General features: G+C 37.5%; 1 pseudogene; it reads left to right on the top strand.

Moving 5' to 3' along the window:
• Nucleotides 1-13,185: 13,185 nt before the first annotated feature.
• LOC110298643 (cytochrome c pseudogene) lies at nt 13,186-13,508 on the top strand (annotated as a pseudogene).
• The last annotated feature ends 210 nt before the right edge of the window (nt 13,509-13,718 follow it).

Raw genomic sequence — 13,718 nt, forward strand, 5'->3', positions numbered from 1 at the left:
GCTGTCTTCTGAGGGGCTCTGCCAGATCCTGACAAATATAGATGCAGATGCTCGCAGCCAACCATTGGACTAAGCACAGGGTCCCCAATGGGTTCCCTAGTGGAAGAGTTAGAGAAAGAACTGAAGGAGCCGAAGGGGTTTGCAGCCTCATAGGAAAAACAATAATATCAACTAACTACTCCTGACTTCTTAACGGTGTGTAAAAATATCCTTAATGAAATCCCAATTGCTAGATCTTTTACAGAAAGACTTGGAGGGCTACTATGGTATCAAGTACACCCTAGATACTAACAAAGCTTGATTCTATTGCAGCAAACTGCAGAATACTCTTGCCAACACCACTAATCAACCATTGGGTGACCATTTTGTTTCTATAATTCTGTATACAAATGTATATGTGCATACATATCTATGGCTTCACATACATTATTCAGGAGCATCTAGAGGTAAATTTCGATCTTATAATCTGATTTTCTAACTCTCTCTGTACTCAAATGTTTAGGTCATAGCTTAATTTTTTTTCCTTCTTATTTTATTTGATGTCATATCCTCTAAACTGCCCCTCACCCTCAAGTCATGCTTTCTATATGGACTATCATCATAGGAATGAAAGTTATATTTATCAAACATAGTGTTGGTTGATATTAAAAGACATTATGTTCAATCAAAGATTTGTTCAAAAGAATTAACATCTCAGGGCTTAAGAGATTTCTCAATGATTAAAAGGATTTGCCATTTTTCCAGAGGACCCATGTTCAGTTCTTAGAAACCATGTTGGACAAATCACAACTACATATAACTCCATTTTCAGTTTCCAAGTTCCTTTCTGGCCTCTGTGGATACACATATGAGTACATATACATTGTTGTACATGCTTACACACAAACAAAAATAAAATAATTTACCAATGGTAAAAAAAGTGTACTTCTAATTGAGGTAACATTTACATTCAATATAATGTACAGAACTTACAGCAATGATTTAGTTCATTTGTATATACCCTAGCAAGCACTACACAAACTAAGAGAAGGAACATTCCTATCACCCAGCACTGTTTCAGAGTCTTCTCATCTCTCAAACTCTACAGACAAGGGTACTTCTATCATTAAAGTTAGGTATGACATCTTCTACAATTCAATACAGATAGCATGGTGTTGATTTCACACACATGGTAGTAAACAAACTACTGGTAAGATTATTTTTTTTAATGTGGGGTAGGTTTATTGGGATCTTGGTTAGAGAGACACGAACTAATGCTTTGAGTGACATGGTGTAGCAGAGCAGCACATGTTATGATGGGTAGGACAGGAGGAGACAGGAGTCAGGACAACATGCCATCCAAAGGTGCATATGGCCATAGAGCCACTTCTTAGAACAGGGCGTTATCTTTTTGTTGAGACCTCCGAATAATGACATCTTATTATTAACCCATTAAGAAGTTGATCTACTTATTAGGTCAGAACCTGCAGGAACTAATCATCTCTGGAAATATCCATTCAAAAACACTTCAGGAATCACCTATGTATTTCTCAGCTGCTCAAAATGGCAGTGAAGATTGACCATCACTGGTCTTGAATAGTCTCTATCATTTTTGCTTTAGGTTTGTTAAACATGATACATGGTTTGGAGGTATCTCCCTTGCTGCTTCATCCCTTCCCCCTTCTTGATATTGGCTATAAGAATATGCCATAAATAGAAGACTTATTCTTGCTTTGAAGGGTTCCTGGATTGTTTTTCCAGCTGTGGTCTATGACAGAGAATGATGTGAGCATTTGCAATGCTCTGGGCATATGGATTGAGGGAATGGGTTGTAGGGTCACACTGTCTAATCTTTCTCCATTGCTCAATTATTTGTCAGATTTACCACCAATATATAGTGTATATGTTTGATGTGTTCTATACTTTTGCCTAATGTATGCAGTCTAATTTTGCTTTGAATCTATCTAATGATACCTCATTGTGTTTATTTTTACATTTTCTAAGTGTCTTCCCAGTTTTTTATTCTTGATTGAGCATCTGTTGTCTCATTTGCCAATATCAATATCTCGTTTTCATTGATTTATAGGACTTTTATTTTGAAAGATAAGGCAAGGCAGGTATTTCTTGACTGTGTTATCATTTGAGGAACACGTATAATCAATTCCAAGAATTTTTGTATTTATTGATTTTTATAGATAACACTTACTAACACTTTTGAAAAATCTTTCATGAAATGTTATGTAGATATTCTACCTTCTTAGCATTTATTGTTTTTTAAGAATGTTACATGTGAGGACTGTATTCCATCATTTCTAATCTACTGACTCCCTGCTCTAACTTGTTACATGTTCCTACAGCCTCTCAACTTCATGAATTCTTGGTGATTATTGTTAATTATATATATATAAAACAAATCATTAAATAATTATATATTATATAAATAATATGATTTATTATAATATGTTATATATGCATAAAGATAGCCTGTTGAGTCCATTTGGCGTGTGTGTGTGTGTGTGTGTGTGTGTGTGTGTGTGTTGATATATATAGAAGACCTCTTAGGATTAGATGATCTCATATCTTTTTATAGACATTGACTACAGCTCTTCATTTAGGGGAGTGACCTTCGGAGACTCCCCCCATTCAAACTGGGAAGTCAACATTTTCTAGAAACTGCATATACTGGTTCACTGAAGGACTAAGTGAAATTTATTTTTGTGTACAGTTCTACAGAGAGATTAAACTTGTTTCTCATATAATTAATCAATTGCCTTAAAAATGATTACCTAAAAAATCCTCTTCCTTCATTGAAATCTATCAAACCCAACAACGTGCCTAGATCTGTACCTCTGAGTACACATGTTTCATCTGGTTTGCATTAGCTTTGTGTCTGCTCTAAGAGAATACAAAACGTTTGGACTGCTGTGCTTTTAGAAATCTTTGAATTGGGTATAAAAATTGTCCTACACTATCTTTTGACAAACATCAGCTATTCCCTGCCTTTGCATGTGTATTTATGTTCTGGAATCAGATTGTCATTTTTTATGGAAGACAGATTTAAGGTCCTGAGTGGCACTATACTGACTTTATTGATCAGTGTCCTGGGGTGTCATTGACTTCTTAACAATATCAGGTCTTTCAATCCATTGCTAGGATAGATTTATCCAGAGCAATCTCTTCAATTTCTCTCATCAGCAGTCAATCCACAGATTTTATATAGGCTGTTGGATTTATCCTCAAATATTTGTTGTTTTGGATGATACAGAAAATACAGTGTTCTTATCATTTCTAGACATGTTTCTCTATAAAATTGAAATTTGAATGTGTCTCTTTCTTTCAGAGTTGTTGCTGAGGTCCTTTTACCCCAGATTTTTACATATACTCTAGAAGCCTCCATGGAGGCAACAGTGGCCTCTAAGAAGGCAGAAGGCTCTGCAGCATCTTGTCTGCCCTTCATCTTTTCACTTGCCTTGTAATAATGACAACAACCACAAGAGAAAACTTCAGAAAGCACAAGATGTTTCTGATGGCCCTAATATTTGAGCATTTCAACCCAAAGACTTTTGTTAATTTTTTAAATATAATTTTATCTGGAAAATACCTTTCTCTATTCCAAATTACAAAGAGCTTTTTCTCATGCCAGTCATGAAAAGTGCACCTGCAAATGTTCAATGGGTGGTTATTTTTTCTATATTTTATTATACAAGTGTGTTGAAACTGCATTGGTTGACTTTGGAATATGAAATCAGCTTTGCCTTTTTGGGAAAAAACCTGGTAGGACACTATTTATTATCATATATATATATATATATATATATATATATATATATATATGTATATTGCTACTTTTGACTTTTGGCCACTTTGCCTCTGAGTGTGGGGTGAGGGCTTAGTGGTGTTAATGTCCAAACGGAGGTCAGGGACTGAACACTGAAGTTAATTAAGCCCCAGCAACTTTGCTTTTGGAGACAGAGCCTTTATAAAGTGGGATAGGCTTCCAAGCCTATGAATTTCAGGGCTTGGCAACCTCAGTCTTCCTAGCTCAAGAATAACATAGAAAAAGACAAGCAGGACACCCAAAGTCCTCCTTCCATATGAACCTGCATTCGCACACAAACCACACTCAAATACTCCTGCACATACACCAACAGGAATGTAGATGAGCAAATTCAAAATCTGAAAGGGTATCATGACATAGTCCTTCCTGATCTAGTAGATTAATTATCTATGTTAATAAATAACAGAACTAATTATATCAAGCATTCCTGGACATTAAAAAGTTAAACAAATAAACAAAAGTTCAGTGCATTACATTTAAAGTATTCAAGTAATTTACGTCACGGAGCAATCTACAGCCTTGAAGCCTTGGTGTTGGTGGATAATCATACTGCAAATTTGCCTTCTTTATGCTTTCAGTGATCTTGTACATGTGTTAATGGACACATGTGTCCATGTATTTGTGCGTGTGCCTGTGTATGTGTAATGTGTGTGTATCCAATACCTGTTAAAGGCAGTGTGTTCTATTAATTTTGTTATAGACATGCTTCATGAAATTGAAATTTTTAAAATCTGTCATGTTGTTCTCTTTCTCACTTTCTCTTTTTCTCTGTTGTATTATGCCAATAATTAAATATGTTTCTGTGTGTGTGTGTGTGTATAGGAAGTATATATATATATATATAGGTTGTGGAATTTTAAATTTTTTTTGCATAACAGTGTCATCTCAACACTTGAGCTGGCCCAGCTAGGCCAGGGATTGCTCTACCACATAATATATACCATAGTGATCTAGGCAAAATTACAAGTGATATGTTCTTTTCCCTATGTGACTTCATGTAATTTATCCAATTTCCACAGTAATATGCTATATTCACAATGAATAACAAATGTTCTATGAGGATACATAGACAGACCTACGATTATTAGGGGGCAGGGTCATATTTCAGGGGTCTTGAAGCCTGCAGTTTAGAGGGATTTTCCCAGTATAACCAGACGATATGGCATCAGTGTCTTCATGAGCAATGGGAACAGACAAATTTTTATCTGAAAATGTATTTATTTTGTTTCCTGAGGAAAAGTGTAACACAATAATTTGAAATGTCAATAGTAATAACCCACAAATGGACACCCAATTTCACCTTCCTTTTCAAGAAATTATTTAGCACAATGAAACTCGAGGTATAAGCATATCAATTCCCATTAGAACTTCCACTTAAGAAACAGGAATAAAGCCAAAAAAGAAAAATTAAATTGGAAAATTAAAAGCATCCCTTTGAAGCAAAATTGGATTTTTGGCATTTTATGGTTTTAAATTTCTCACAAAGATGACCTTAAAAACAATGACCATTTCCATAGTTGTAAGAATAGGTATATTACTTACTTGCCGGGCACTTTTCAAATAGAAGTTGCAGGAGGACATGCACTGTGCAATGTAACCTGCTTTGAGAAGCGCAGGCAACACAGTAAGAAATGGCCTCACATCACACCTGTCAAGACAGAGAAGTTTTATTACCGAGGAATTTCACGTTTGTTGCTTATTCCTAAGACTAGTCCAGGGACTGGGAGGATTTGTTGATCTAATATAGATAGCGATGTCTGGGGTTTGTTCAGATTTATAGGGACAGCATCTGGGGATCAGGAATTACATTTAAAATGTAATAAAATGCTCCACTTACAAATACTATACTTAAAAAAGTAAACACCGAATCATCTCAGGTATCTTTCAAGAAAATGTTGACAGAGCTCAAGCAGCTCATGGGGCTATCTTCGAATCATTTCTAAGTCAACTTAATAAAGTCATTTTCGTATTCGATGGCTGTATGGGAAAGCCATCATACCTGTGGAAAGACAAGATAGCCAGGCAACTACTCATTTGTTACAAAATTAGGTTTTCTACTTTTAAAGGAATAATGCTTTCAGACTGCATCACAAAAGCCTGTTTACAGAAAAAGAGTGTATTAGGGACAATCTATCACCAATGGGCTACTAGGAAAAAAATAACAAAACCCACACTTAAAAGCACAAATCCTACCACATCATTTGCATGCCTGTGATTTTCCCCTGCCCGAGTTCCGTTTGTCTCTACTCACAAAACAAGGAAGAAAACTTACAGAATTGTAAATTCCATTTCATCATTTGGAATAAAACCTGCCATCAAATGTACTCTCATCTTGAAAGTAGGAAACTTTGTTTACCTCTCTTTAAAAACCCAATGCAAGCTGCAGCGGGGCAGGTGTCTGTATGGCAGGCAAGGAGGCCGGGGTTCTCTGCAACCTTGCAGAACTAAAACACAGTTTTTCTAGAGAATCATGACATTCAAATGTCACAAACCATATCGTGAGAGATACTTTTCACTGGGAGTTTTAATACATAAAGTCTCACTGCACAAGTGAAACAAGACACACATACACACACAAACACACACACACATATTGATCAACTATTATGTTTCATGTGTTGTTTTAACATATTTATTTAATCAATCAATTTATTTATTTATTTAAGTACAGGTATGAGCAGGTGGAATTCAGAGGATGATTTTCAGAAGTCCTTATGTTCCTATATATTTTTATAGTTTTAAATTATTGGTATACATGGATTTCATGAGCTCTTAAGTATAAGAGTGAATTCAATGGGACGCGTATCCATTGACATCTTGATCTTTTTAGTGAAAGAGAGGGAACATGGGTTTTTGTCTTCCCCATTTTTAGAAATGCAATTCTAGTGTTTGTAGTGTGTGAATGAGACAGAGACAAAAATACAGTTGGAGTCAGGGGAAGGTGGGAGACAGAGGGGATAGTAGGAAAGAAACAGAGAGGAGAGAAGCAGATGTGGAGAGAGGAGGGAAGGAGAGGAAAGAGCAGAAGAAAAGGAGAAGGGAATAAGGAGTAAATGTTTCTTCAATATAAGATCCTTTGCTGTGCCCTATCAAATTGATATTTATTGTTGTTTGTTTGTTTGTTTTTATGACATGTGCTGGAGAATCCATGCACATAAGATGTGGTCTGACACACAACAGCTCACTCAAGTGAGCTCTCTCAACCTTCAATTGATGACATTTCTTCTAATATTTGGACCCAAACCTAGAGAGTTTGGCAGCTACGTTATTACCCTTCAGAAGACAACAAACAGAAGGACCTGATATCTCCTAATAGCAAGCGGTAGGCTCCCATCTGTTAGGAACACACAGCGGACTTCAAAGGCCCATTGTCATTTTGGGGGGTTCTTTTGAAAACTTAAAAGGATGCAAATAATTTCAATATGGTTAAATATTTATTTGGAAAACATGTTTTCTAAGACTCATTTGGCACATCATTACTCCAAGACCGCAAGGAAACAGGGATGTCAAAGATGCTTCCCAGGGGACAGCAACCCATGCTGGGCAGCACCCAGTGTGCACGCCTTCCTTCTGATCACCAACTTTTTATTAAGATACTGGGATGAATCAGGCATGGTCCTGGACCTTTGCCATTGCTCTTATGAGAAAGAGAGAGAGAGAGAGAGAGAGAGAGAGAGAGAGAGAGAGAGAGAGAGAGAGAGAGGAAAAACTCATATTGCTTTCTCTTTCTTCCCTTTTGGTTTTGTTTCTTTAGAAAAACCATGTTTGCCTCATCATGTAGCTATGGCCAACAGATTCAGGATGGCCTCTTGCCTGCTCCAACTTCACAAGTGCTGGAATTACATGTGTGAGCCACCATACCCATCTGGAGTTTTATAGTAACAACTGAATGAGAATAAAGATATAGACATGGTCAAAAAGTGAGTTGAGGGATTGTGATCGAAAGAAACTATGAGATAATGCACAGTAGGGCCACACCCTTTGAGAGAAGCCTGACATCCCATGTCAATGCAAGATGCAGGTGCCTGGCCTATGGTTGCTGCTACCAACAGTGTGAACATTTTGGCACTTACTGTCACCTAAGTTGACAAGATATCAAAAAATGTCTGTCAAGCCTTAATTAAAACCTACTATCCATCATCCAACATCAGAAATGTATCCAGTGGGTTTAATGGTCAGCCTCAGTGAGGTTTTTAATATCTACAACTTTCTCCCCACCTCCCTAAAATTATGATCATTGAAATCAGAATGAAAATTATAATTACATTGGAGATATCTCATCTCTTATTCTGGGAGTATTTGTGTAAGAACATAATCCAAGAAGAGGGGAGCCTCACATTAAAGTAACTTTGTGATCACAAAATCAGTTATGATTTTTACTATTTATTATTATGGACACTTTTTAGAAAAGAAACTTGCAGAAAATTTTGGGAGATTTTTTTTCCCCAACAGTCTTTAACAGTCCTTTGACCACATAATCCCACACTACCAGGATTCTGGAATGGAAATAACCTCTGTTCCTTCCAGAGACCAAATTCAGAATTTGTAACTAGATGGTGCATCACTTAAACTCTGTTTTGATTTCCTATCTGATGTGTGGCCTCAATTCTGCTGTTTAAATTCTCGGAGTCTATTCTCTCACAAGTAAGATAGAAACTGCATTAAAGACTTGTGTGAATTGAAAGCAGTGAGCACATTGCCCAGCTCACAGTGATGTGCAGTGCACATCACTAAAGGCGGCACACCTCACTAAGTGATGATTTACAGAAGTAGTAATAAACAAGAATGGGTTTGGGGGTCTTTAAAAACAAGAGACCCACAATCTTCAACTGCTTTAATGGAAAAAGGTGATATTATTTTTAAATTACACTCCATTTTTAATTTTTATTTTTATTTTATTTTATTTATTTACCATTTCTCCAACTTAGGCTCAAAGGGGACAGTCAGCCTAGGTCTTGTAATCCCACATGGGCAGAGAAACAAGTGGGATGTGAAGGTAGCTAAAGCCACAGTCATGTAAGAAGAACAAAGTAGAGGTCCATTGATGGCTTCAGCTTAAGGTGAGAGACAAGCAGAGCAGGGGGAGGGAACATTCCCCCCCCCCATCAGATCCTTACATTTGTGATGGAAGGGACCTTGTGACCTTATCCCTTCTTTCAGACAGCACCCATGAATAAAATCAAATGGACCGTGCCAGAAGTTTTGAAGGGACAAGTTCAGAGCCTAGCATGGCCAATGGTACCTTCTTGATCTTGGATGGCATGGGTCTTTTTCTGTCATGGTGACTATGGAAGCAGTGGTGTGGAGAGAGAGAGAGTGGTCTTGGAGTGAATAGTCTAAATGGCCTTGCCAACATGTCTTAACTCTTCTTCATCTTGCAATGGCAGCAAAACTCTTATAAAAGCTGCTAATCATCTGAGATCATGTTTCTATGCCACGGTAACTCACCTCATTCCTGCTAGGCAAGCAGGCATGCAGGCAGACGGACAAACAGATCAGGATTCAGAAAGAGTACACATTACACAAAGCCAGCCGGAAGACCTTGACTTATGAGTCTTACACTGTTCCTTTCAAGCCTCGCTTCCAGGGCTTCACATCTTCCTTGACCAAAGAAACAGAGGGTTAGTCTTAGTCACTTAGGAATAATTTTGAGGACAGAACTTGGGATTTGAACTGCTTTTAGGAACTACATCCACAAGAGCTTTGTTGAAGATTCAAGATGAAAGGTGAGCTGGGCATCAACCCTTCAGGGGAGGCTCAGGACTCGGGAGCCATAGACTGCGCATTAAATGAAAACACAATGGTTACAATAAATATGTGCATGTATGTGTGTATTACAAACAAAGTATGGAGAAAAATGCATAAACTACCACAAAATACCATTGCCTTAATCTGCTCAAAACCCATTTACTTTTAATAAATCAATTTATTATTTTATTCAGTGTGTGTGTGCACACACACACATGCACACATGTGCACACACACATATGTGTCTAAATCGATGCACAAACGTGCAACAGCATACTCGTAGGTGTTAGAGAACAAATCCATACAGTACTTTCTCTCCTTCCTCCTTTAAGTGGATCCTGTGAATCAAATTCAAGTCACCCAGCTTGACTGGCAGGATCCCTTTACCTGTTGCCTCATCTGTGTGACTTGAAAGTGACAATTTTCAGTAGGCCTATGAGATGCTGTCTCTTTGTTTCTAAACAGAAGATCAAGGACCCATTGTACTCTACAGTGATTGCACTTGTGAAAAATATAAATTGACAGCAAACAGGGTCTCTGCCAAGACAGAATTTGCACGTTCTTCACTCTCTTCCAGGAGAATCTGATGTGCCTGGGTCATGCATGCAAATATCTTCAAGTGCCTTAGAACACCATAGATCTGGAGTTTGTCTTCCACTATTGATATATTACCATGGAAAATTCAGTCCTACTTTGGAGACCTTAGCTTGTCATCTGTGAAATTAGAGTTGTAGACTAGATGATATATCGGGATACTTCCAGCCTTAATGCTCTATTACTCTGAGCCTGTTTTCTTTTCCTTTTATTCTTTTTTTTTAAATTATCACCTCAATTTCAAAGAAAAAGCAAGGAATTTCTGAGGATGGGATGTTTCTCTATCCATTCATTATAACCCTAAATAGCAAGAGAAGATGAACACTGTTGAATTTATAAAAAGTACACTCAACTAAGACAGATCAATCTATATGTGGGTGTAGATATATGAACATATATTGAAGCTGATTGTTAGAAATAATAGCATTATTAGGTATCCCTCTTATTTGCTTTTTTTTAATTCTCTGGATATTTCTTTTAAAAATATGTTTCACTTGTTACAAAGAGAATCCTGCTAAAAGTGAAAAAGAAAACACAGAAACCTACCCTAATAAAGGGAAGGTCCCTCTGCGCATGCCTCTGTCTTTGCACCTTTCCATGCAGGTGTCCATCGGAGAGTGTAATAGTTTCATGGACAGAACTTTTATGCTCTTTGTTTTTGTTTTTGAAAGTGTAATTTCTGCAGTAACATTTTAGTTATGTCTTCCTCTTCCTCTCTGGGGCCAATGCCTGTACTTAGAACTGTTTTCCGGACCTGAAATCCTCTGTCACTGCTCTTGTCCCTTATCATCACATTCCATACGTCGCCTTCTTCAAATGGTGATAGGAATTCCATAACAGCTTGATAGGTGTTTCAGACCTATGCCGATTTGGGAAGCACTGTGTCTAATTTGCAGACACACATTTTAAAAGGGATAGGAAAAAATTAGAGCAGGCACAGATGGAAACAATAAAAATGATTAAAGCACAGGAAAATGGGACCTTGGAGGAAAGATAAAAGAACACGAGATTATTTGTTCTTCAGAGAAGGAAATCAAAACTTGAAGAATCATTTGAGAATGTTTGTCAAGAATGCGTAGACTTATCATAGGAACAAATGTTTCTGCTTGTTTATTTCTGTTTTGTAAGAGAAAGTGGATGGGCTCAACTCAGATTAAGGCAGCCATCAGCACCCTGTGATGGCATGCCTCTAGGACAGAGCGACAAGAAACACCAATCTGGGAAGCTTTTGAAGGCTGGGGAATGTGTATGTGCTTCCCATGTCTCTAAATAGGCATTTGTTATGGCACATGCTGGGGAGACATTCCATTTACTCTTTTCCAGCCATTGATATTTATATTCTGGAATGTCTAAGAGTCTCTTCTGAGTAGCTCTAGCTGTCAATGAATTTATCAGCAGTACAGATGTTACATGTCATCATGGAGAATTCTTGCAATGGAGGCTAGAGATGGATCAGCTGGTGAAGTGACTGCCACAGAAGCATTAGGGCCCACGTTCAATTCCCAGCTAGGTGGGATAGCAAGTTCCTGCAAACCTAGGACTGGGGAAGGAAGACTAGCCAACCAATCTTGATCCATCACTGAGGTCCAAGTTCAGTTAAAAAACAAAAAACAAACAAACAAACAAAAAACTCCATCTCAGAAGAGAAAATGGAACCAGGTATGGTGGAGCATGTCTTTAATCCCAGCATTGGTGAATAAAGGCAGGTGGATCTAGGTGACCTCACAGTCATCAAGGGTTATATTTTGAGACTGTTCCAAGGACAATTGAGGATGAGCCTCATGGTTGGCTTCTTACCTCTGCTCCCACACAAATGCATGTTTAATCATGCTCATACACACAGTGTCATCCCCATGAACAGTTACACACATGTAAACCATATATGACATGTGCATATATGCACACAAGAATTCTTAAAGTGGGTTGCACATTCCACATCGGATTCTGTTTTCAACCGCACCACTTTCCCCTAGAGAGGTGAGCTTCATTTGAACACCAGCTTTGCAAGATCAGTCACTTGGCCCCAGTCACAGTGTATTTTAAATTGAGGTTTTCCTCCACCATTGGAAATGCACAGGGACATTAAGATTCCCAGGCACTGAGAGAGTCATGGGACACCGTCCGTCCAATGGAGGTCTTTTCAGATCCATGGTTCTCTTCAGATTTTTAAGTGTTCCTATGAGCATGTAGCTTCCATCCCATACTGAACCTGGAAGTTCAGCATGTTCTCAGGTCACTTCTTAGTCTGAGATCATCAACCCTGAAATACGGATTATTAGCATACACACTAATTTTGATGAAAGGTAGAAATTTTTAAATTAAATGTATGTGAAATAACTAATTGTGAACGTAACACCTTGATTTTCTTATATTCCTCCATTACACTTTCATAAAGACATTTTTTAATCATAAAACTACAACTCTGCCATATATTCTGCTCTACATGTAGCTATTTTCATTTAATATCATAAAGATCATAAACATATCCATAATATTGATACTTCTGTGAAGTGACTGTTAGTTAATAAGAATAATATTTGGGATATCACGGAGAAGGAAGAAGACAACTTGTGGAATAGGTTCTATCTTACCATGTAGGTTCCAGGAATCGAATTTAAGTTCCCAAGCTGGGCTGCAAATCCCTTTGCCCACTGAGTAATCTCACTAGCCCTACTATCGAGTTAAGGGTCTCTTGCTCTTGTCTGTTTTCCTCTGTCCATTTGTGAGAGTTGATGGATGAGTTCTTTCCTGATATCAGCACCTTTGCACACTGTGTTATTTCTTAAATGTGCAAAATAGAATTTAAAAATATTAAAGCTAAGGGGGAACATTGAAATCGTTCTATCCTCTCCTCTGGATATCTTTCAACCTTTATATACTTCAAGGGATGTCCATACATTATAATTCATTTAACAACTTTTACTTATGAGGTATATGCTATTAAATAAGTAATAGAGAGAGAGAGTGAGACATCTGTCTTCGAGTCTGAACGTTTATGGTGTTGACCAGCCCAGGGTGAATTAAAAATGGGTGATGTTGTAAAAGGCAAGAAGATTTTTATTCAGAAGTGTGCCCAGTGCCACACTGTGGAAAAGGGAGGCAAACATAAGCCTGAACTAAATCTCCATGGTCTGTTTGAGTGAAAGACAGGTCAGGCTGTTGGATTCTCTTACACAGATGCCAGCAAGAATAAGGGCATCACCTGGGGAGAGGATACCCTGATGGAGTATTTGGAGAATCCCAAAAAGTACATCCCTCGAACAAAAATGAACTTTGCTGGACTCAAGAAGAAGGGAGAAATGGCAGACCTAATAGCTTATCTTAAAAAGGCTACTAATGAGTAATTCCACTGCCTCATTTATAACAAAACAAATGTCTCGTGGCTTTTAATGTATACTATAATTTAATTCATACACCAAATTCAGATCATGAATGGCTAACAATGTTTTTGTTGGACAGTCCTGATTTAAGTAAAACTGACTTGTTGTAAAAAAAAAAAAAAAAAAAAAAAAAAAAAAAAAAAAAAAAGGTAATAGATAGCTCTTGGTTTTGTCCCACT

The sequence above is a fragment of the Mus caroli genome, unplaced genomic scaffold (assembly GCF_978045245.1).
Source record: "Mus caroli unplaced genomic scaffold, Mus_caroli_1 scaffold_8, whole genome shotgun sequence".
Lineage (NCBI taxonomy): Eukaryota > Metazoa > Chordata > Mammalia > Rodentia > Muridae > Mus > Mus caroli.